The sequence below is a fragment of the Lissotriton vulgaris genome, chromosome 10 (genome assembly GCF_964263255.1).
Source record: "Lissotriton vulgaris chromosome 10, aLisVul1.2, whole genome shotgun sequence".
NCBI lineage: Eukaryota > Metazoa > Chordata > Amphibia > Caudata > Salamandridae > Lissotriton > Lissotriton vulgaris.
Window position 1 is genome coordinate 1,123,891,693 of NC_141698.1, and position 22,060 is coordinate 1,123,913,752.

Genomic DNA, 22,060 nt, shown 5'->3' on the forward strand with positions numbered 1-22,060 from the left:
TTTACCACATAATTGGCGCCCGAACAGGAACCCCTCCCCCACCTTACGCGCTGGCGGTGCGTTGCAGGCCCGGTCCCCTGCCACAGCCGGACGGACAACTACGCGTACCCGCAGGATTTCCTGTATCTCCCTCAGGCCAACGGAGGTGACTGAGGCTGCGATCGACACCCAGACGAGGCGGTGAGGAGTGCGGAGGATCCCGACCAGAGCCTAGCTGAGAGAGCAAGGTCCGAGGTATTCAGAGGCCCACCAGTTCCGAAGTTCCGAAGTACCTACGTCACGAGTCTAGTCAAGTCCAGTCGAGGTCCAGTCCAGTGTCGAGTTTCCGAGGCCTTCCGTTTCCGTGCTTCCCGGTGAGTACCGTTGCTGGGGACGCATCTAGACGGGTGCATTAATTTGTGCCCGGTCAAGACGGGTTTGGGTACACAGACCCGGTCTGCACTGTTTAGCGGTGTATCTGTACTGTTTAGCAGTATATCCAGTATGCAGGTAGCTAGTTTTATTCTAGTTATTGTTGTTCGTTTTCAAAATGTTTAAATGTGTTTTAATATCGTGGTATGAGTGATTGTTTGATCTTCATTACTGTGTTTATTGTATTAACTGTGTCCAAGTCCGAGTAGGTATCAAGTACCAAGTAGCACGGCTGAAACATGCCGCTGTTTTCCAAACTGAGACAAATAGGAACTAGAAAAGGGATACTAGAGGAAGCTGTTCCCATCCCACCCAGGGACACTCCAGGGTATTTTATGTACCACAAACACGGCTTAGATGCTGTATTATATCTCGACTTGTGGGTGGATTACACCAAAGATCTAGCAGAGAATCAGAGATGGCCTGCTACAGGGACATGGGATGCCGAGTGCATCATAAGAGTAGAAGAAGCGTTATGGAAAAAGAAAGCCAGACAGTCACAGAAAGATGCCATTGAATTATGGCGTAAAGAATCACACAGACGTACAGAGAAAGAATTCAGAAAAGCAGAAAAACATAGAGAGGATTCAGACAAAGCCAGAGAAAACGTATTAGTTGAAGAGGGGATACGAGTTAAAGCAGAACAAGTAGACCGACAACGAAACACTCTTGTGAATGGTATGTATCCTCTTCTGGCCGAGGGTTTACCTAAGGCCACTCCGGAAATACCGAAGGATCTGCCCCCTCCATTGGTTCCGACTAAATTACGTCACAAGACCTCAGCAGATATTTTCCTTTCTTCCTATCTAGACGATGTAGCTCCCTCATATACTTCTGCACCTGTTCATGTACCCGTACCACCTGCTCCTGCTAACATCTCCCTACCCCTACAGCATCAGCTCCCAGGTCCGCAACTGCAGATTCCTCCAGGTCCGCTGCCCGCACCTGCTCCCGTTGTTCCCCCTGGTATTCAACAACTGCATCCATCAAATCCTTTTGGGACTGGCGTGGCCCAGGACCCAACCCAACTACAGCAAGTACAGTCAGGTTATGCTCAAGCCTCCGGTTCAGGAGGTGCTACGGGAGGTTATCAAACACCCCCACAGATACACCGAATTACGATGAGAGATTTAGCAAAGGCACGGACACCGAAAGGCGTTCCGGCCGAACTACTTAGAAGAGAGCTTACAGACTGCAGATATGACCCAGTGCCTGGTACGTCAGGCCCCATGTTACTAGCGTCCCTACGTTTGAGACGCGTTACAGACTATTTAATGTTACTACCAGGAATGCCAGAACATCTAGACAAATTGTACGATTTTATTAGAACAGGAGAAGGGCCGGAGTCTGTTGCTGAAGTCATGTCACGTCAGAAAGTTGAGACTAAAGGTTTGATAATGCGATTTTTGGTTAATTGCTTAATAAGAGAACACGATCAGGCAGGTTTTCCGCAAAGTGAGATGGATAGACTGATTAGATGGAGCCAGAATATGTCGGAGGGTAAACATGATAAGGAAAATCAAGTACATCATATGGTTAGAAAGCTCCGTAAAGAAATAATAGAAATACATGCCCAGCGAGCACCTGACGAAGATCTTGAATTAGACGATCCAACTTCCTCGCAAGAGGAGGAGGAAACAGAGGATCTAGCAGAAACTTCGCAACAGTCAGACAAAGGGACAATAGCATATGTAGGTAAGGGAAAATACCTTAAGAAAAGAATACGTCCAGAAAGCAAAAGACTTTTTCTCTCTGCTATATCGAATCCGAAATCTCCTGAACATATGTTTCAGGCTACCGATAAAATACTTCAAGAACGAATGGGGTACCATGTACTCGATTCCATGGATGAACAAGAATTGGCCAGGTCAGCAGTACAATGGGCTGACAATTCTGATAAATATAGTGATGACGCATTAGCACAGACCTTTTTGAACCTTTCCCCTGATGAACAGAAATTAGCTGGAAAATACATGATTCAGCATCTCATTACGTTGTTCAAAGGCCAACATTCTGATCCAGATCCCCTACCTGATATTTTAATAGAGCTACTCTCGAATAGATGGAGAGGTCTAGGTACCGACTTAATTAAAGTAATTCTAGAACATCGACACAGGTATAGTGTTTTTCTGAATACACAGTTTGTTCCAGCTCCACCCGTAGAAAGAAAAATGTATTACATAGACAGACAGAATCCCTTGCGAGAAGTGCATCCAGTTAGGAATGATGATAATACCTTTAGACGTGTGTTTGTGTACACGCCCATAACAAAAATGGAACTGTTAGAAATGAAGAAACTAGTGCCTAGCCATGACAAAGACCCAGCAGGTTTTCACCGTGAAATAAAAGACATGTTACTCATGGGTGATTATACCTATCCCGACATCATGAAAATATTAAAAGTATTACTGCCTGCCGGTATTTACGAGAAACTGAAAGAAAAAGAATGGGAGGTGGGAGACCAAAAGATTGATTGGGCTGCATTAGAGAACGAAGAAAATACTCGAACCCCAGGCCTAGGGCTTGGGGACAAAACTAAAGCATTACCAGGATTGTTAGTACAGGTTTTGCCACGTTTGTTAGCAACGAAAAAGGAGGACTGGGATGCAATCTCAGCCTGCAAACAGAAACCCGATGAAGACACTAGTGATTTTTATTCCCGATTTGAGAAATGTTTTATTATTAATAGTGGCCTGAAAGCAAGTAGTGAGTCATATCCATATCTTTTTGTATCCAAATTGGTCGAATATTCCCTGCCCCAGGTTAAGAACCGAGTACTGAAAGTCGAGAGCACATGGCAAGCTAATACCCCTTCACAAATGTTACAGATGTTACAGTACCACCAGAATAGAATTAGAGAAGAACATGATCATGAACAAAGACGTATGAAAGACACTAAAATGAAAATGTTAGTTGCTCAGTCAGTTCCAGCTGACGGTCAGAAAAAGGGCATGACACAGTCCAACAATTCAGCAGCTCCTGTTAAAGGGACATGCAACTATTGTAAACAGCCAGGTCACTATATAAACGATTGTGCAGTTTCTAAGCATAATATAGCTACAGGTAAAACTAAAGAAAGACCGCGTCCTCCTAGACAGGACCAGGTCCAACAACAAGTATCACAGAATATCCAGCCTATGCAAGCTTCACAACAGACAGTGCAGACCGTAGCAGTACCACAGCCACAGCCCATTGCCGCAACACAACATGCAACGCAACAGATGTACCAGTATGCACAAACAGATTATCCCGATTATCAGCGATACACATGAAACAGCCTAGAGAGGGAAGTTGGCTTGCCTCTTATTGAAGTTCCTGTAGATCAAGAGGGTCCTTATGTACATAGCCAAGTATTAGGGAAAGATAGAAAGTTTTTGATTGATACAGGGGCAAGCAGGACGACAATAAGTCATGACGAGGTTCCAGGGGCACCCCTCTCAGGCTCACAGAATGTTTCCCTTGGATTATCAGGAAAGCCTATTGTTAATGAAGTATCGAAACCAGTACCTCTTTTAGTTGGTCCGTTGTCTCGCACTACAGATTTGTTATTAACGAAATCATGTCCAGAAAACTTGTTAGGTATCAAGACACTGAAAGCTCTAGGAGCTGTTATTTGCTGTTCTCCGGAAGGAGTAAGATTGTTCTTACGTGACTTTAAGGGTCACTATGTGTTGAGGGATATTGATCCCAGATTACAGAATGTTCCTGCACATTTATGGGCACAAGGCCCCACTGATGTAGGTTGTATGCACATTACACCATATCGAGTCACACTCAGGCCAGGAGTAGTACTACCACGAATCCGACAATACAAGTTACCCCCGGATGCTGTAGCGGCTTTACTGAAAATCATTGACGAGCTCATTGCACAAGGAGTGGTTGTAGAAACCGACTCGAATCTATGTAATTCCCCTATCATTCCGATTCTTAAACGTACTGATCCAAATGCACCCCCAGTTTATCGATTAGTTATCGATTTGCGCGAATTGAATAAATGTATCGTACCACAATATCCTGTGGTTCCAGATATTTCATCTCTATTGACTGCCATTGATTCCGAAGCAACGTTCTTTACTGTAATTGATCTGAAGAACGCCTTCTTTAGTGTCCCAATTGATCCGGAAAGCCAATACCTTTTCGGATTCTGTTTAAATGGTCGAAGTTTCAAATTTGCACGCGCACCTCAAGGATTCACAGAAAGCCCCAGCATTTATAGCCAAGCACTGAAAAGACAACTTGACAGTATTCACATGCCTGATAACACTGCCCTACTTCAGTATGTCGATGATCTATTGATCACCGCCCGAAGTGAACCCGAATGTGAACAAGCATCACTGACGGTTTTGCATTTCCTGACCGACAAGGGACACAAGGTGTCCCCTTCGAAGCTTCAATTCTGTGTTCAGCAAGTGGTTTACCTTGGGCACTTGCTGTCCAAAGGGGGGAGACAGCTAACACCTGACCGCATCCAGTTAATTGTAAACATGTCGCAACCCAAGACACAAAAAGAGGTACGAGCCTTTATAGGCCTCACTTCTTACTGTAGACAATGGATCCCTCAGTATGCATTTCTAGCGAAACCACTCATACAGTTGACAACCCAGGAGGCAGCGTCTTCGACTGTCCTCCCATAGACTCAGGAACATACACAAGCTTTTGACGACTTAAAGAAAGCCTTATGTCAAGCACTAGTTTTAGCGACACCATGTTACAGCAAGCCTTTTACACTTTTTGTCACAGAACGTGAAGGTACTGCATTGTCAGTACTCACTCAGGATCAAGCAGGTTCACACAAACCGTGTGCTTATTTTTCTAGTACATTGGATCCAGTAGCCCAGGCTCTGCCTGCGTGCTTGAAATCAGTAGCAGCAACAGCCCTAGCAATCAGACAAAGCGATTCCATAGTGTTGAGACATCAATTGACAGTACAAGTTCCACACTCCGTGGAAGTTCTTTCAAACCGAACACAGACCCAGCACTTGACGATAGCACGACTGACAGGTTATGAATTGACCTTGTTTCAGCCACACATAGAAATCAGACGTTGCAACACATTGAACCCTGTTACACTTTTGCCATTAAGTGAGACAGACCCATTGGCACATGATTGTATTGAAGTCATTACCATCACGACGAAACCCAGACAAGACTTGACAGACACCGCATTACCAGATCCAGACCTGACACTTTATGTGGATGGTTCATGCATGAGAACAAGTACAGGAGAATTAGTGGCCGCCTATGCAGTCACGACAGAAACAGAAGTCATAGAAACAAATTGTATTGATACCCTGTCAGCCCAAGCAGCAGAGCTCATTGCTCTAACACAAGCCTGTATTCAAGCAAAGAACAAGAGAGTTAATATATACACAGATTCACGTTATGCATTCGGAGTCGTACACGACTTCGGTGTCCTCTGGCGAGAGAGGTTTTTTGACTTCTCACGGTGCCAAAATTCAGCACGGTCCCCTCATTCAAGCTCTGTTAGATGCAATACATCTGCCTACAGCAATATCCATCATGAAGTGCAAGGCACATACGAAAGTCATAGATATAATTTCCCAGGGTAACGACCTGGCAGACCGAACAGCCAAGCATACAGCTCAGACTCAGACTCACGCAACTGATCTGACAAAGTCAATAGTCCCGACATCGACACATTGCATGACAGTTAAGGATCCCGCCCTAGATGTAATTGACATACAGACACATGCTACACCAGACGAAATCAAGAAATGGATTGAACTAGGAGGGATCCAGACAGAACAGGGATGGATGACGAAGGGAAAATCTACATGGTTTCTCCCTGACTCTATGGTCCAAGTTATCATTAACACAGTACACAGTCCTGCACATTTAGGAGAAAAAGCCATGTTAGACAGTATTCAAAACCTTTGGTTTAATAAACATTTACGAGCAGCAGCTAAACAGAAAGTGCGTACTTGCATGATTTGTTGTCAGTTCAACCCAGGTAAAAGCATTCCCGTAGAGCAAGGTGGATTTCATCCTCCCGATCACCCTTTTGAAGTCCTCCAGATGGATTATATCCAGATGGAACGCTGTCGAGGATTCAAATATGTCCTCGTAGTTGTATGTGCACTCTCCCGTTGGACAGAAGCATATCCAGTCCCAGATTACACTGCTCCGACCACTGCCAAGCAGCTGGTACGTGAATTCTTCCCCAGATATGGTTTGCCCCGCATCGTATACTCAGATAACGGTCAGCCATTCTCGTCCGAGCTTATGAAGCAGGTATCTCTCCTGCTCGGCTATCAATGGAAATTCCACTGTGTCCGACATCCCGAGGCAGCAGGTCTCGTGGAACGCCAGACCCTGAAAATTCGTCTTGCCAAGATCTGTAGAGAGAAAGGCGTCGACTGGATAGTAGCTTTGCCAGTTGCACTCTTTTTTATGAGAATGGTCGCACACTCAAGAACAGGGCTATCCCCGTACGAGGTGGTCTTTGGTAGGCCACCGAATATGTGGGGGACGCCTCTGCCTCGCAAAATTACCGATGTTGATTGTAACATGCTGACAGATTACCTTGCTTCCTTGATGTCTGCACTACAATCATGTCGTTCACAGGTTGCTGCAGCCTTTCCCGACAACACCGAGGTGAAGCCACAAGAAGTTGTTCCGGGGGATCTCGTCTTCGTGAGGAACTTCAACAGGAGAAGTCCGCTGGAGCCCCGTTGGCAAGCGCCGAAGCTAGTACTTTTGACCACAAGGACCGCGATTAAAGTCGAGGGCCGCAAGGGCTGGCTTCACTCGAGTCATATAAAAAAATACCATGGACTGCCGCCAGATCTAGACTCCCAGCCCTGCCCTCCTCCACAGACTGACTCAAAACTCCCCCTCGTCGAGAAAACTTCTTCTCAAGAATATAAATTAAAATTGAGGTCTAGCAAGTCAGACAGTTTAATTGTTTAAGTCCTCCCCTAGGTGAATCGGTTAGACGTGTTTCTGACATGTATCCCCTAGACCCCAACAGAGAGAGAGATAGACAGAAACAGCTCAAGAAACGTGAATATTGTAAATCACTTCATAGTCACTGTATCGTGACACTATTGATTATGTTTTTTCTGAGTCTTTTGATTATTGCTGCAAGTATACTGTTACATGTATATTATCCTATTTTCAAGCGTGCACATTCTTCCTTCAATGTCACTGCCAAGCACTCTTTCAGTGAACTGCCCCCGCATGAGTTATCTTACCGACTTGCGCTGCGCAACAACACATTCATTAGTATGTTACATCATTCCCATCAGACCAGCAATGCTACCAACTGTTGGATATGTGGCCGAGTCCCTCCCTATCAGAAATACAAGGGAGTTCTGCCCCTCTTTCCGTACCCGTTCACACACAATGGTTCCTGTGGTGCATGGTTTAGTTTGATTAATTCCTTAGATTCTGATTCCGTAGTTTACCAAGGCAACTGGGTATGGGGAAATCTGAACACCGTTTTGCATAGAGTATGTTTCCCTGACAAGGAGGGTCTTCCCAAAAGGACAGGGACTGATCTAGAAAATGAAGTATATGGATTAGGTAACTTTACACTTAACCTCATGATTCTGAATGTTGAATCCGAAACCGAACCAGTCTTGCCCGCTATGTCCGTACTACCAGTCAAAGGTGAATTATGTGTCAGAAAGAATGGTTCAGTACACCTGGGTCATAGTAAATGTACTACTGTGATCGAATTCAGTGATAAAGGCAAGTCTACATTCAAAGCTTCCCGTCATTCCTACTTCATTTGTGGTCATACCGCATATATACGCTTACCTCTAGATTGGGATGGCACCTGTTACATTGCATTCCTTCTGCCACCTGTTTTCCTAGCCCCTCCTGATTATCATAGGGACTCCCATCTAGTACACGTCAGACCCAAAAGAGATCTCCCGATTGTCGACTACACTGAAACAGCATGGGAACAATATACAGACTTCAATAAAGGTTTCTTTCCCTACTTAGGTGCTGTCTTTAATAGTAAACTGATACGAAAATTAACCAGAACCCTCGAAGCAGTAGTGAATGAAACTACTTCCGCCCTAGGTAACTTAACAGAGGAGCAGTCTGCTATGCGGATTGTTGTTCTTCAAAATCGTCTTGTCCTTGACGTCATCCTGGCCGATAGGGGCGGAGCTTGTAGAGTCATCGGATCGAGCTGCTGTGTTTTCATTCCAGAAAACGCGCCATCAGTATACAGAGCCATAACCCGTCTTCACAAAATTGCAAGTCAGATACACCAGAATCCAGGCACCTGGACTTGGTCCGGTTGGTTCTGGAGCGTGTTATCAGCCTGGGGATGGAAGGTCCTATCCTTCCTAGGAATTGCCCTTCTCATAGTATTCAGTTGCTGTCTATGTCTACAATGTGGGCCAGCGATTTGCGGCTTGTGCGCCACATCATGTATTCCTCATTCAAGTACACGTTCAAAACACCGTAAGAAGAAAGAAGAGCAAATGATGTTACATGAACAGATTGATAGATTAATGAGGATTGATATCTCATGAAGGGTCCGTAGGGGACAAGGAGGGAATGAGGTAATATGAATTTTTATGGTTAATTGTGTCCCCTATCGTAGACCCCAACGGCTCCATGTACGTGCTTCAAGTACATGTATGTTCCCTCCACTTCCAGCTATGAAGACGCAAATACATTTGCGTCCAACGTTAACATGTCCTCTTTCAGATCCACCATGAATGGGTCGGATATTCAGTTCCTAAGTGTGCCTTGCCAACGTCTCTACATGGTGCACTTTCATGTTTCACTAGCTCTGGTGAGTTAGGCCCTGCTTCCTGCCATCGAGCCCTTTCTGCCTTCTGTCTCTGAAAGCTGCAGTCTGCTGCTTCCTGACCCTTGACTTACTCCCTGCGCGGCGAGCGGTGCCTGGCTCGACCTGCTTGCCTGCCAAGACTGTATTCAACCTTCAAGTTATCTGCTCCGCTCCTCGAAAATACATTCCTGTCTAGTGATTTAGGAAAACATCCTTCCCAGCTGCAGAGCAAAGGGCCCGGCCTCTCTGTCTCCGTGCAAGTAATTCCCCTGCTCCTGTTACCATGGTAGGCCCATGGCCCCCTTGCTTTACACGTAGACACGTAGTCACATATGCACGCACTAGCAGTCAGTATAGAATAGCCTCTGCCCGAGAGACCTTTCCTTCTAGATAATACAGTTCCTCAAACACAAGATATTAGATATGATTTGGGATTAGGTTGTTCTGACACCCCAGACTTCTGTCTCCCCATGTAGGGCTAAATGTCAAGTCCCCTTCACCCTCCAGTTCCACGTCAATCACACGTCATGCTGCTGCGCGCGCATCTCTGCCATGTATTTCTGCTGACTCTGCAGGATTCTCCTATGGATCCACCCATCTGTGATACGTTTCAAGTGACGTTGTCTAGCACACACCTCCGTGTACGCCCTCATGCACGCCTTCTGTTACGTACATGTGTTCTTATCTCGTTTCTCTCAGCTGTTACGCCTTCTGCATCTATCACTACTGTAATGCATTGACTATATATATGATGTTCTGTTAATAAAGCATTGTACATGTTCGTGATTCCCTTCCTGAACCCTTGTGGTGATGGAACATGATACCTGGTTCGAACCAATTCCTTTTTAAGGAATAAACCCCTTACAAAACTCAGATGCCACGGACTCTGCCTCTTATTTTTGACTGAGTTATTCTTATTGAACTTTACCGCATAAATTAAGTATAGGTAATTTAAATTTACCACACGCTCATGCTTCAAATAGTATGGCAAGCATCCTAGTTAAAGTAGATTATATAGATGCTCACGCATGCTGACTGATCACCTGCCAATAAAAAAATGATAAAAGATAAAAAAAGTCTGGAACGAAAAAACAAGTGCAATTAACAAAGAAATAGTGCATCTCGACACAAGTTTGAAACTATTAAAACCGGGTGCAATTGTAGATATAGTGGTGCGCCTTGATGCAAGTTTGTGAAGGGAAACTGGCTAGAAAACTAAAAGTGACCAAGTTTGTAAGGTGAGAGAAAAATAATAATGATAATGGTGGCAAGTACAAATTTACAAGATGAATGCCACTGTAACACAATGAAATACCATGGAGGTGACAGCATTAATAATGCAAAATGAAAATACCAGTTTTAATCATCCCCGTATTACAAAAAACAGAGCATCTCAGAATGATCATTTAAACCTTTGGGAATTATGGTATCCAGAAATGTTATCCGACAAGTTTCTCTTAGAGCTAACCTAGTGGTTATGTCAATGATACCTATGTGTGTGATGTTTTCCAAGATGGTGAATCTGAGTTGTGGTATGGTATGTCTCATGTCAATCCAATGTGCTGCTAAGCATGAGTGTCTATTTTTATTGCGTATCATGCTTTTGTGCTCAATGCCACGAGTTTTGACTTTTCGTGAAGTTCTCCCCACATAGATGAGTCCGCATGGACAGCGTATGGCGTATATGATTCCTTCTGTATTGCAGTCTGAAGTATGTTTTAGTTTTATGGATTTCCCCGTGTGTTGATGTTGGAAGATGTTTCCAAGAATGACATTGCCGCACTGTCCGCAGTTGAAACATTTTCTCATTCCCTTGAATACTGAAGTCGGCTGTGTTGGTTTAGGTTTCAGGAGCTCTCTGAAATTTTTAGATCGAGTGTGGCTAAAAGTTGGTTGTCCTTGAATACGTCTAGGAAATCTGATTCTTGTGCCACAATTTCCCATCTCTTTCTAATGATTGTCCTGATTTTGATGGCTTACACAGAATGTTTCAACACAAATACTTCACGTTTGTTTCTGGCTTTTGGTGTGTTAATAAGAAGATCTTCACGATTTTTTGTTTCCACAATAGACTTGGCTTTTTCCAAAACTTCAAATGGAATTCCCGTTGGCGATATCTCTCTGCTTGATCTTGAGGTAAAAAAGTAAAAAAAAATCTTTATCGCATGATTTAAAAAAAAAACCTTTGCAAGTTGCAGAATTTTAAGAACGGTATACATATAAAAATAAATATAGAATCATATGCGTTATGAAGATTATAAAAATGTATAAAACATACTTAAAAAAGGGAGACCTAAGGATCATGTCCATTACACAGTAAGGTGGCAGTTGGAACTAGGCTAGTAATTGTGCTGGTGAGAAATCGCGTACTTGGGACACCTCACCAAGTTTTTTTTCTGCTTGTTCCAAAAACCTTACTAGGGCACAGTTTAATTTAGTGTTCCGAGGGTCAAAGCAAGCCAAGACTGCTGCTCTACACGATCTAATCATGTTTGTGTTCCAGAGTTTCCTCAGGAGGGACCGTCTTTCGTTCAGCAGGTTTGGGCAAAGACAAAGGATGTGTACTATGTCTTCTTTTTGATTCCCGCAGAGTCTACATTGTTCCTGTCCGTGGGCTCTTTTCCATTTTGGCAAATGGACCAACAGGTTGATTACTCCCATTCTCAACTTTAGGAACCTTGATTTTATTCGAGCAGTGAATGGTTGAGTTAGGTACTCCTGTGGGGTCAACAGGACATAGGATTGCAAGGACATCCATCCGTGACTTCTTTTTGCCAGCCGAGCCTTGTCTTCCACGGAAGAGAGCTTTTTTGTGCTTATTTTCGCTAGACGTTTGAATTCATTATGGCTTACTTGCATGCCCCAAAGGTCTTTCAGGCCTGGTGTGCTTAATCCTCTTTCCCAATATGCATGCCCTGCTCGCCATAGATTCCCATGAAGGCAAGACCATAGATGTTGCGCTAGGCTGCCTTCCTCCGATGACCTCAATTTATGACAGCACATTAGAAAACTCAAGGCTCTGGCAAGTGATTGGTGGCAGATTCCCAGTTCCAACCTAATTTGGGCCGGTGATGTTTGACTTGGTAGCTTGAACACTATTCTATAAATTTTTGTAATAATTTTGTACAATTGGCCGCTATCCAAGCCTTTTAGAACCTCACTTCCGTAGGTTAATGTGGGGATGATTTTTGCTTGCGCTACCTGGATTGTTGGAGCGAACGTTGGGCCTTGTAGTTTCTTATGTATAGAACTGATTGCGAAAGTGAGCGCAGAACCCTTCTTTTTTTGTTCTTCTAGATGTGTTTTGTATCTACCGTTGTTGTTAAAAAAGACTCCAAGGTACTTGTGGCCTTTGGATTCAACAATCCTTTCTTGATTGTTGTTTATCTGGAGCTCATTCTTATTTGAATAGTCAGAGATGGCGTCCATGAGTCTTTGCAGGCCGATCTTTGTTTTGCTAAGAAGTACTACATCATCAGCGTATAAAAGATTTGACAACAAGAAACCAGCTACTTTGGGAGAATGAGAATTTACCTTATTTAAGGCTTCTGGAAGGTCGGATAGGAACAAGTTAAAAAGTGTGGGGGCAAGGACACATCCTTGTTTAAGCCCTTTTGTCGTCGGAATTGGACGTGATAGTCTGGACCCGTCCCCAATCTTTATCCTGACCCATGAGTCCTGATGGAGAAGCTGTATGGCTCTTAAAAGATCATTTGGGATGTTTAAACTGTACAGCTTCTGCCAGAGCTTAGCTCTATTCACCTTGTCGAAGGCAGCTTTATAATCAATAAATCCCATGTAAAGTGGGAAAGTGCTTACCTCAGCCTGGTCGATCAGACAAGAGAGGGTCATGAGATTGACTGAGGTGCCGGTGTTACTTGTGAAACCAGTTTGGTTCGGAGGAATTACAGAATGATCATCAGCCCACGTTCTAAGTGAGTTAAGAAGCAAACCAGCAAAATACTTTGCTTCATTGTCAATGAGGGCTATGAGGCGATAGTTCCCGGGAGATTTTGTATCCCCTCCTTTGAAGATTGGTGCCAAAATGGATCCCTGCCAGGAGGGTGGTATGATGTTATTTTGCAGGATACAGTTGAAGAGGGTGGTTAGCTTCAAGGCCCAGTAGGTTGTGTCCTCCTTAAACAGAGCCTGAGGAATTCCACCAGGGCCTGGGGCACCGTCCTTCCGACCCTTTTTGATCAGTTTTTCAATTTGGGCCACCTCGATTGTTGTTGATTCGTTGTTGCTTTGCGACATGGGGCACTCATTTGGTTGCGCAGTTGTCTGGCCAACGTTGAAAGATTCCTTCGTTAAAGGGGATTTGATGTTACAATCAGTTGGATTAGCAGCCGCTTTATGAGCGAGAATGTCTTCGACATTAAGATTCTGATGAAGGGTTTTTACTTTTTGGTCATTAAAATGAAGATACAGAGAGGCGACCCACTCAGTCTCCAATATGCATGAGGACACAACCTTCGGGGCTCGCCCAGAAATGCTGTTGATGGTTCGCCAGAAACTAGCGGAATTGTTTGTTTTGATGTCATTTTGCAGCCTAGCCCAGAAGGAGTTCCAGAGACTTCTGCGTTGTTCTCTTTTAGCCTTCTTTAGGTAGCTGCGAGCCTCTCTCAAATTTGTTAATAACTGAGGATCCGTAGGATTTGTTTTTAAAGCCCGCCATGGCCGATTCATGTTTCTTGTAGCAGATTGTATTGCCGGGTTGCGACTGGGCGTCTGACTTTGCCCGTACGAGTTCGCCTGCCTTATGGGTTTTGCATGTTTGTCGATCAGTTCGATTGCGAATGTTGACCAGTTAGCAACTTCATCGTTTGTGGGCCTCCTGGTGCCCTCCATAATAAGTTTGGCATCTGCTGCTATTTGTTGAAAGTTGCTGAAGGAGCACTTGATGCGTTTCAAATTTATCGTGTAGCAGTCAGATGGCAGTGACCTATCTTCTTCATGTTGAATTAATCTTGTCATAAGCGATATTTCTTGTGGGCGGTGGTCACTTTCATGAGGTTTTGATCTTGAGGTCAAGAAGGATCAGTAGGCACGACTCATTATGGTTGAATATTCTTAGCGCATCATGAATGGTGTGCGTTAGTGCAGACTCTGTACTATGGCCCAGGAGGAAACTAGATTGGTATCGGTCTAGGAGTTGAAAATGTTCAATATGGGAACAGAGTTGGGTGTGCACACATTTCTCTAGGAGCTTTGCCAAGGTGGGGATGTTAGAAATTGTGCAAAAGTTATGAAGGTTAGTGGGATCCGCAGATGGTTTCTTTAAAATCGGGGTCACTTGACCCTATTTAAGGAAAAAAGGAATTTCACCTTGCCGAAGTGAAGCATTGACGACCGTAGTCTAGAGTGTTAGTAAGGAGGATCTAACCTCCGGGAAAAGGTTCGCTGGCAAAGGGATGATTAGTATTTGTGTTAGTGCTGTCGTTGGCAGTGCTGACCGGGACAACGGATGAAGCAAGCTGCAGCGGCCTCCTGATGAGGGCCCTTGTGTGAAAAACAAGCTAGACCGTAGTTGTGAGTGGCTGTGCATCTCAGGTCGGGGGCCTTTGGCAGCAGCTGTTATTGGCCGTCCATGTCAGGGTGGGGCCTTTGGCAGCAGCTGTGATCGGCCGTGCATGTCAGGGCGGCGCCTTTGGCAGCAGAGTTGCGGTGGAACATGACACGAGAGGGGGTTGTGATGCACAAGCTTGGGGGACCAGATTTATAAAATCAAAACAGGCAAGGGGGGCACAGATTATGCAGCCTCAATGCCCTAATTATTTCATTGACAGATCTCCTCAATCTAAAAATACGGAAACGTTCCATGTTTGTTATTTTGTGATCATAACTTTCTGACTTACATTATTGCCGCTAACTAATCATGTACAGACGGCTTATCTGCATCTGTCTTTAGTTCCACCTTTTAAACAAGTATTGGCAAAAAGCAAACAGGTCTGTCATTGGCTGCCAGCCCTCTGGCTTGTTTCCATTATTGCTTTTGCAAAACTTTCTTGTTGGAGAGCTGCTTGGCAGTCAACAATTTATAACAAGCATTGGCAAAGCCAATAGGTCTGTCTTTTGCTGCCCCCTTTTGGTTTTGTCAATACTCAGTCAGTCAGTCATAAACTTTTATTCGATATGCAAGATATCTTATAAGCACATTTAGAATACAATCATTACAGTGTACAAAAAACATTGCTACAAGAAGCCAGTATAAACTCATTAAAAAAGGTAAAAGGACATGAAATGCCCGTTAATAAATTAACTAAAAAGGAATTAAACAGCTACTGACAATCTCTTACAACGAATAAGCCAAAACTGCTTTAAAAATGTAGCTATTCCACACACTATAGGGGGGGAAGTGTCCGTGGTTAGGATACACAAGGCTACTAGGTGGCTACGTGTGCCCATATTTCGACAAAGAGGTTTCAACCAGAAACTCCTAGGCCTTGCATAATCCGGGCATTCAAATAAGACATGCGCAATGGACTCAACCCTACTCGGGCAACATGCACAATTGGGAGAAGAACGGGCCGCTGATGTCCAATTCGATACCACAGCACCTAACGGGAGGGAACCAACTCTAAATTTAAAATAAAGGGCTCGGTCGAAGGGGAGGGTGATCAAATCCAGGTAGGGTTCAAAAGCCACAATGTCTTTGATTTGTAAGAAGGCGACAGTGGACTTGCAGTGGTTAGAGTTTGTAATTAGACGCTCCGCAGTCCATTTCCAATAAAGCGCCTTGACAACTTCTTTTGGAGGGGCTGAACGTGATGACCAACAGTCTCCTAGTCCGATCTTCTCCAGGAGCTTTTTAGTTTCTCTTAACCATCTTATCTTAGCCCAACCCCCCAGACTCATTATTTCCCCCAGGGCATCCGCATAGGATTTTAGTTCTTCACCCCTCCAGATTCGTGTCCATAACAGGAGCGGGCGAAGCTGGGCTTGATCTTTGATGTTTTTACAGCCCGTGTCCAACCACACTGGTACAGATGGTGTGCTCAGCGGAACGGAAATAAAGGATTTCAAAAGCTTACTCTCCGCTGTCACTAGGGCGTCCAATCGGCAGTGGCCCCACAGTTCTGCCCCGTACAAGGCTGATGTCACTACTTTGGCCTTGTAGATATCGATTACTGGGGTAAGTGATCTCCTTGGTGAGGCCCTGTATTCCCTCATGAGAGCTCCCCCTACTCTCCTATGGTTGAGGACCATTTTGTCAATATGATTTGCCCAAGACATCCTATCCGTGATCCGAATACCGAGGTAATCGAATTCGGCTACTTTCTCTAAGGGAATCGAGTTAAGTGTAGGTGGGCCAGTTGGAAAACCATCAATCACTCAAGAACAAGTGTACTGGATTACTGGGGACCGGTGGGGAGGTAGATGGGGCAGTAGGTTGAGTTACGGACCTAGGGGCTTTCCCTGTCGTTAACCCGTTGGGATTGCTGTGCGCCCCTGATTTTTGGAAGTCTTCCTTTTTGCCACTAGGTATCTGTGGTTGCTTTTGTGGAAGAGGCTTAGGCTTATTTTTGTTAGGCTCTAAGTGTGTTGATGGTCCCTTGTGGTTTGGGCCTGCTTTGGAACAGGGAGGAGATTTAAGAGCTGTAGTTAATAGACTATTAGGAACAACTTTGTTTGGAGATATTGGGGGCTTAGGGTCTCTCTGAGCTGGTTGTCCATTCCCCTTTGCACCCAAGTCCTTTTTTTCAGTCACTCTGGTTATTTGTTTAAAAGTTGTTTTGAGTGAGTGAAACCCGTCAAGGGTTGATTGCTCTAATTTGTCTATCCTCTCCCCAAGACCCTTGACTTGTGATAGTAACGGTTTCAAGAGGGTATATACCTTCTCCAAGATGTTTTCAACTGTTACTAAGTCAGAGGGCTTAGAGACCTTGGCAGTGCTAGCGTCTGGGTGTAGCCCCTTGGGAGAAATCAGAACATCCCCTTCTATGTCAGTTTCTTTCAGTATAGGCGTACCCCTTATAGTTCCCATACCAGATCCAGAAGGCTTTCTTACTCTTTGGTAAAGGGCGGCCTGTCTCACTAGGCTACCCTTTTTGCGTTTTCGTGGCTTTTTACTTAAGGGCCTATTCTCCTGCCTAGTATCGGGAGTTTGAGTGTTAGGGGAAGCCCCAACTAACTCCCCTTCTGATATAACTATGGAGGGAGTAAGCGGTTTTGGGGACTCGGGATCACTGGTGACTTCGCTTGGGAGATTAAATGATAATGATGTGGACAGCTTACTAGGGCCACCGTCTTCCACTGTAACTATAGGGAGAAGAGCGGCCAGATTTTCCAGCCTATCTATATTTTGCTCTATACCAGCCAACTGGGGGGGGTCTGTGAAAACACCAGGAACACTAGGTGGTGTACCAGATTGAACCCGGACACAGGCCGGTGTAAGCGACTGGGCGGCAACCCCCAAGGATGAACGTCTTGAGGGGAGGTAAACTTCAGATAAACGCCGCTCAGACATAGCAATCTCCTTTTCAATCACCGCCGCCACCCTGGTGATAAAGCGGTCCATAGTTCCTATGACAGGGCTTGCAGCATTTGACCCTCTTTCGCCTTCGCTCCTAAGAAGCTTTCCAGAGCGGGTAGACATGGTTTCGGGAAACAGAACGGGGACACACTCCGGGCGTATGTACTCACTGCTGGGGGAAAGGAAAGGGACGTGGCCCAGCCCAGCCTTGACAGCCCCTGACTGCCACAGACTGCCCGCCCTTTGCTCGGGCTTCGCTCGGCGTCCCGCTCGCGTCCCACGGAGCGCCTGACAGAGCGTTAAATCAGAGGGCGTTGCAGGCGGGGGGCGTGGCTGGTGGTGGGCGCGTCCACTCGCGCACCTGTGAGAGCAGGGACTCCTGGATCTTCGAGTCCCTGCTACAACGCCAATGCCAGTTCGATGTTTCCCCCGGCGCCTCCTGGATCCCAGCGCCTAGAAGCAGCTTTCACCTTCCTCAATCCGCGAAGCGGCACCCGCGGAGCGGGTGCGGCGAGGGGCAGCGGCAGGAATACAGGAGACAGTCCCCGGATCTGCGGGACGTGCAAAGGCTCCTCAACACACCGCAACTCCACTGCAGCACAGAGGTAGGGTCCCAGGGAGCACAGGAGACTCACACCTTTTCTGGCTGGCCAGGCGGGGGGCGTGGCTGGTGGTGGGCGCGTCCACTCGCGCACCTGTGAGAGCAGGGACTCCTGGATCTTCGAGTCCCTGCTACAACGCCAATGCCAGTTCGATGTTTCCCCCGGCGCCTCCTGGAGCCCAGCGCCTAGTAGCAGCTTTCACCTTCCTCAATCCGCGAAGCGGCACCCGCGGAGCGGGTGCTGCGAGGGGCAGCGGCAGGAATACAGGAGACAGTCTCCGGATCTGCGGGACGTGCAAAGGCTCCCCAACACACCGCAACTCCACTGCAGCACAGAGGTAGGGTCCCAGGGAGCACAGGAGACTCGCGCCTTTTCTGGCTGGCCAGGCGGGGGGCGTGGCTGGTGGTGGGCGCGTCCACTCACGCACCTGTGAGAGCAGGGACTCCTGGATCTTCGAGTCCCTGCTACAACGCCAATGCCAGTTCGATGTTTCCCCCGGCGCCTCCTGGAGCCCAGTGCCTAGAAGCAGCTTTCACCTTCCTCAATCCGCGAAGCGGCACCCGCGGAGCGGGTGCGGCGAGGGGCAGCGGCAGGAATACAGGAGACAGTCCCCGGATCTGCGGAACGTGCAAAGGCTCCCCAACACACCGCAACTCCACTGCAGCACAGAGGTAGGGTCCCAGGGAGCACAGGAGACTCGCGCCTTTTCTGGCTGGCCAGGCGGGGGGCGTGGCTGGTGGTGGGCGCGTCCACTTGCGCACCTGTGAGAGCAGGGACTCCTGGATCTTCGAGTCCCTGCTACAACGCCAATGCCAGTTCGATGTTTCCCCCGGCGCCTCCTGGAGCCCAGCGCCTAGAAGCAGCTTTCACCTTCCTCAATCCGCGAAGCGGCACCCGCGGAGCGGGTGCGGCGAGGGGCAGCGGCAGGAATACAGGAGACAGTCCCCGGATCTGCGGGACGTGCAAAGGCTCCCCAACACACCGCAACTCCACTGCAGCACAGAGGTAGGGTCCCAGGGAGCACAGGAGACTCGCGCCTTTTCTGGCTGGCCAGGCGGGGGGCGTGGCTGGTGGTGGGCGTGTCCACTCGCGCACCTGTGAGAGCAGAGACTCCTGGATCTTCGAGTCCCTGCTACAACGCCAATGCCAGTTCGATGTTTCCCCCGGCGCCTCCTGGAGCCCAGCGCCTAGAAGCAGCTTTCACCTTCCTCAATCCGTGAAGCGGCACCCGCGGAGCGGGTGCGGCGAGGGGCAGCGGCAGGAATACAGGAGACAGTCCCCGGATCTGCGGGACGTGCAAAGGCTCCCCAACACACCGCAACTCCACTGCAGCACAGAGGTAGGGTCCCAGGGAGCACAGGAGACTCGCGCCTTTTCTGGCTGGCCAGGCGGGGGCGTGGCTGGTGGTGGGCGCGTCCACTCACGCACCTGTGAGAGCAGGGACTCCTGGATCTTCGAGTCCCTGCTACAACGCCAATGCCAGTTCGATGTTTCCCCCGGCGCCTCCTGGAGCCCAGCGCCTAGAAGCAGCTTTCACCTTCCTCAATCTGCGAAGCGGCACCCGCGGAGCGGGTGCGGCGAGGGGCAGCGGCAGGAATACAGGAGACAGTCCCCGGATCTGCGGGACGTGCAAAGGCTCCCCAACACACCGCAACTCCACTGCAGCACAGAGGTAGGGTCCCAGGGAGCACAGGAGACTCGCGCCTTTTCTGGCTGGCCAGGCGGGGGGCGTGGCTGGTGGTGGGCGCGTCCACTCGCGCACCTGTGAGAGCAGGGACTCCTGGATCTTCGAGTCCCTGCTACAACGCCAATGCCAGTTCGATGTTTCCCCCGGCGCCTCCTGGAGCCCAGCGCCTAGAAGCAGCTTTCCCCTTCCTCAATCCGCGAAGCGGCATTCGCGGAGCGGGTGCGGCGAGGGGCAGCGGCAGGAATACAGGAGACAGTCCCCGGATCTGCGGGACGTGCAAAGGCTCCCCAACACACCGCAACTCCACTGCAGCACAGAGGTAGGGTTTTGTCAATACTTGTTTTGTCTTGTTGTGGACTTTGCAAACATTTATTGTTGGGAAAGCTGCTGGGACCTTGACAAACATAAAAAACACGGACTAAAAGCGGGAAAAAATGTGGTCTCAAAAACGCACACATTGTTGAAGTAGTCGTCGGCACTGAAGAGAACTAGTTTTTGAGTAGAGTGACTTGTTCCCTATTTTGTATACTCTTGTGAGCAATAATAGAATGTGAATGACACAAAAACAGACCAATGGATGAAAAGGGGTTGCTGAACATCCCTGTAAGTATATTATACATATAATTTTTGTAAAATCAAAAGCTCTTGGCTAATGCCAGACCTAAAAAGTGCCTAAACGCTTAATTTTTTTGTGATCTCAATAAGCCCACATTGACCTACTTGTCTACGGCACTGAAAGGAACTACTTTGTTTACAACTATGCTGTTTGTGGAATACCACAATGACCTCACTCACAGTACAGTTAGCCAATGGCTGAAATGGGCTGTCCAACGCACGCCCCACTCTGTAGTGGGTGGTATAAAATTATGAGTGACGCAACAGACCAATGGATGAAGAGGGCTGGCTGAAAACAGCTGGAAGCAAGTATATTACAAATATTATTTTTGTAAAAACACAAATAAAATGTTTGGCTAAGGCCAGACCTAAAAACTGGGAGATGAGACACCTTTACAGAGACCTGCTCAACAGACACAAAAACAGGGACTGCCACGGAAAAGCTAAAAAGTGTGGTCACCCTAAATGCCATGCTCTTTCACCTCCTCCTAGTAGCTGTTGAGGAGCAAGACAAGGAAAAGACTTCACAGGGAAGGGGGCGCTTTTCACACACTTCGTTCTATTTTCCTTACACCTCTGATAGATAGCAATGACATTTGTTTATTTATTTATGCATTTTTATATAGATCGGACAATTCCCAGAGGTCTCAGAGCGCTTTGCAATAGAGCGAAGAACGTTACATGAGAAATTCAGAGTGACAGGGTAGTAGATGACTATAAGTATAGCGACTACGGTTACTCATGGTGAGAGTTTCGTATTTACAAATTACATGTTCATACAGATTGCATACTTACAAGAGTTAAAGCAATTACGGTTACACACATACATATTACCTATTTACAGAGTTAACATATAAAGGTAGTTATAGCTGTCGAGAGTGTCATGTAACAGTGAGGGCGTTTGCCTGGTGGGGAGCTCGGCGAGGAGTATTATTGAGAAAAAGGTCTTTGGAAGAGAAGAGTTTTAAGGTCCATTTTGAAGATCCGGAAAGAGATGGTAGTGCGAAGGGTTGAAGGTAGCGAGTTCCAAATTCTAGTCCCATTACCTGAGAAGGATTGCGTCCTAAGTCTTTCCCTTTTGAAAGCTGAAGGTTCGAGCAGCAGATTCTCAGCATTTCATGACAGTCTAGAGCCACCTGATATCTTGAGTTTGTTAGCCAGGTAACGATGGGGGGACGTGTGCAAGGCTTTATGGGTGATACAAGCAGTCTTGTATCTGGTCCTCACTTCAATAGGAAGCCAGCGAAGAGTTAACAGCATTGGTGTGATGTGGTGATTTCTTTTGGCCCAGTAGACAAAGCACGCAGCCGAGTGGAGGATGGATTTTAAAGGAGATGGGTGGTTTTGAAGAGGTCTGCAAGGAGAGAATTACAGTAGTCCAATCTGGACAGAACCAAAGATTGGACAAGAGTTTTTAAGTCTTGTTCAGGAATGTAACACCGGATCCCCCAGAGAAGGCGCATTTGGAAGCGTGCGTTCTTGGTCATGGCATT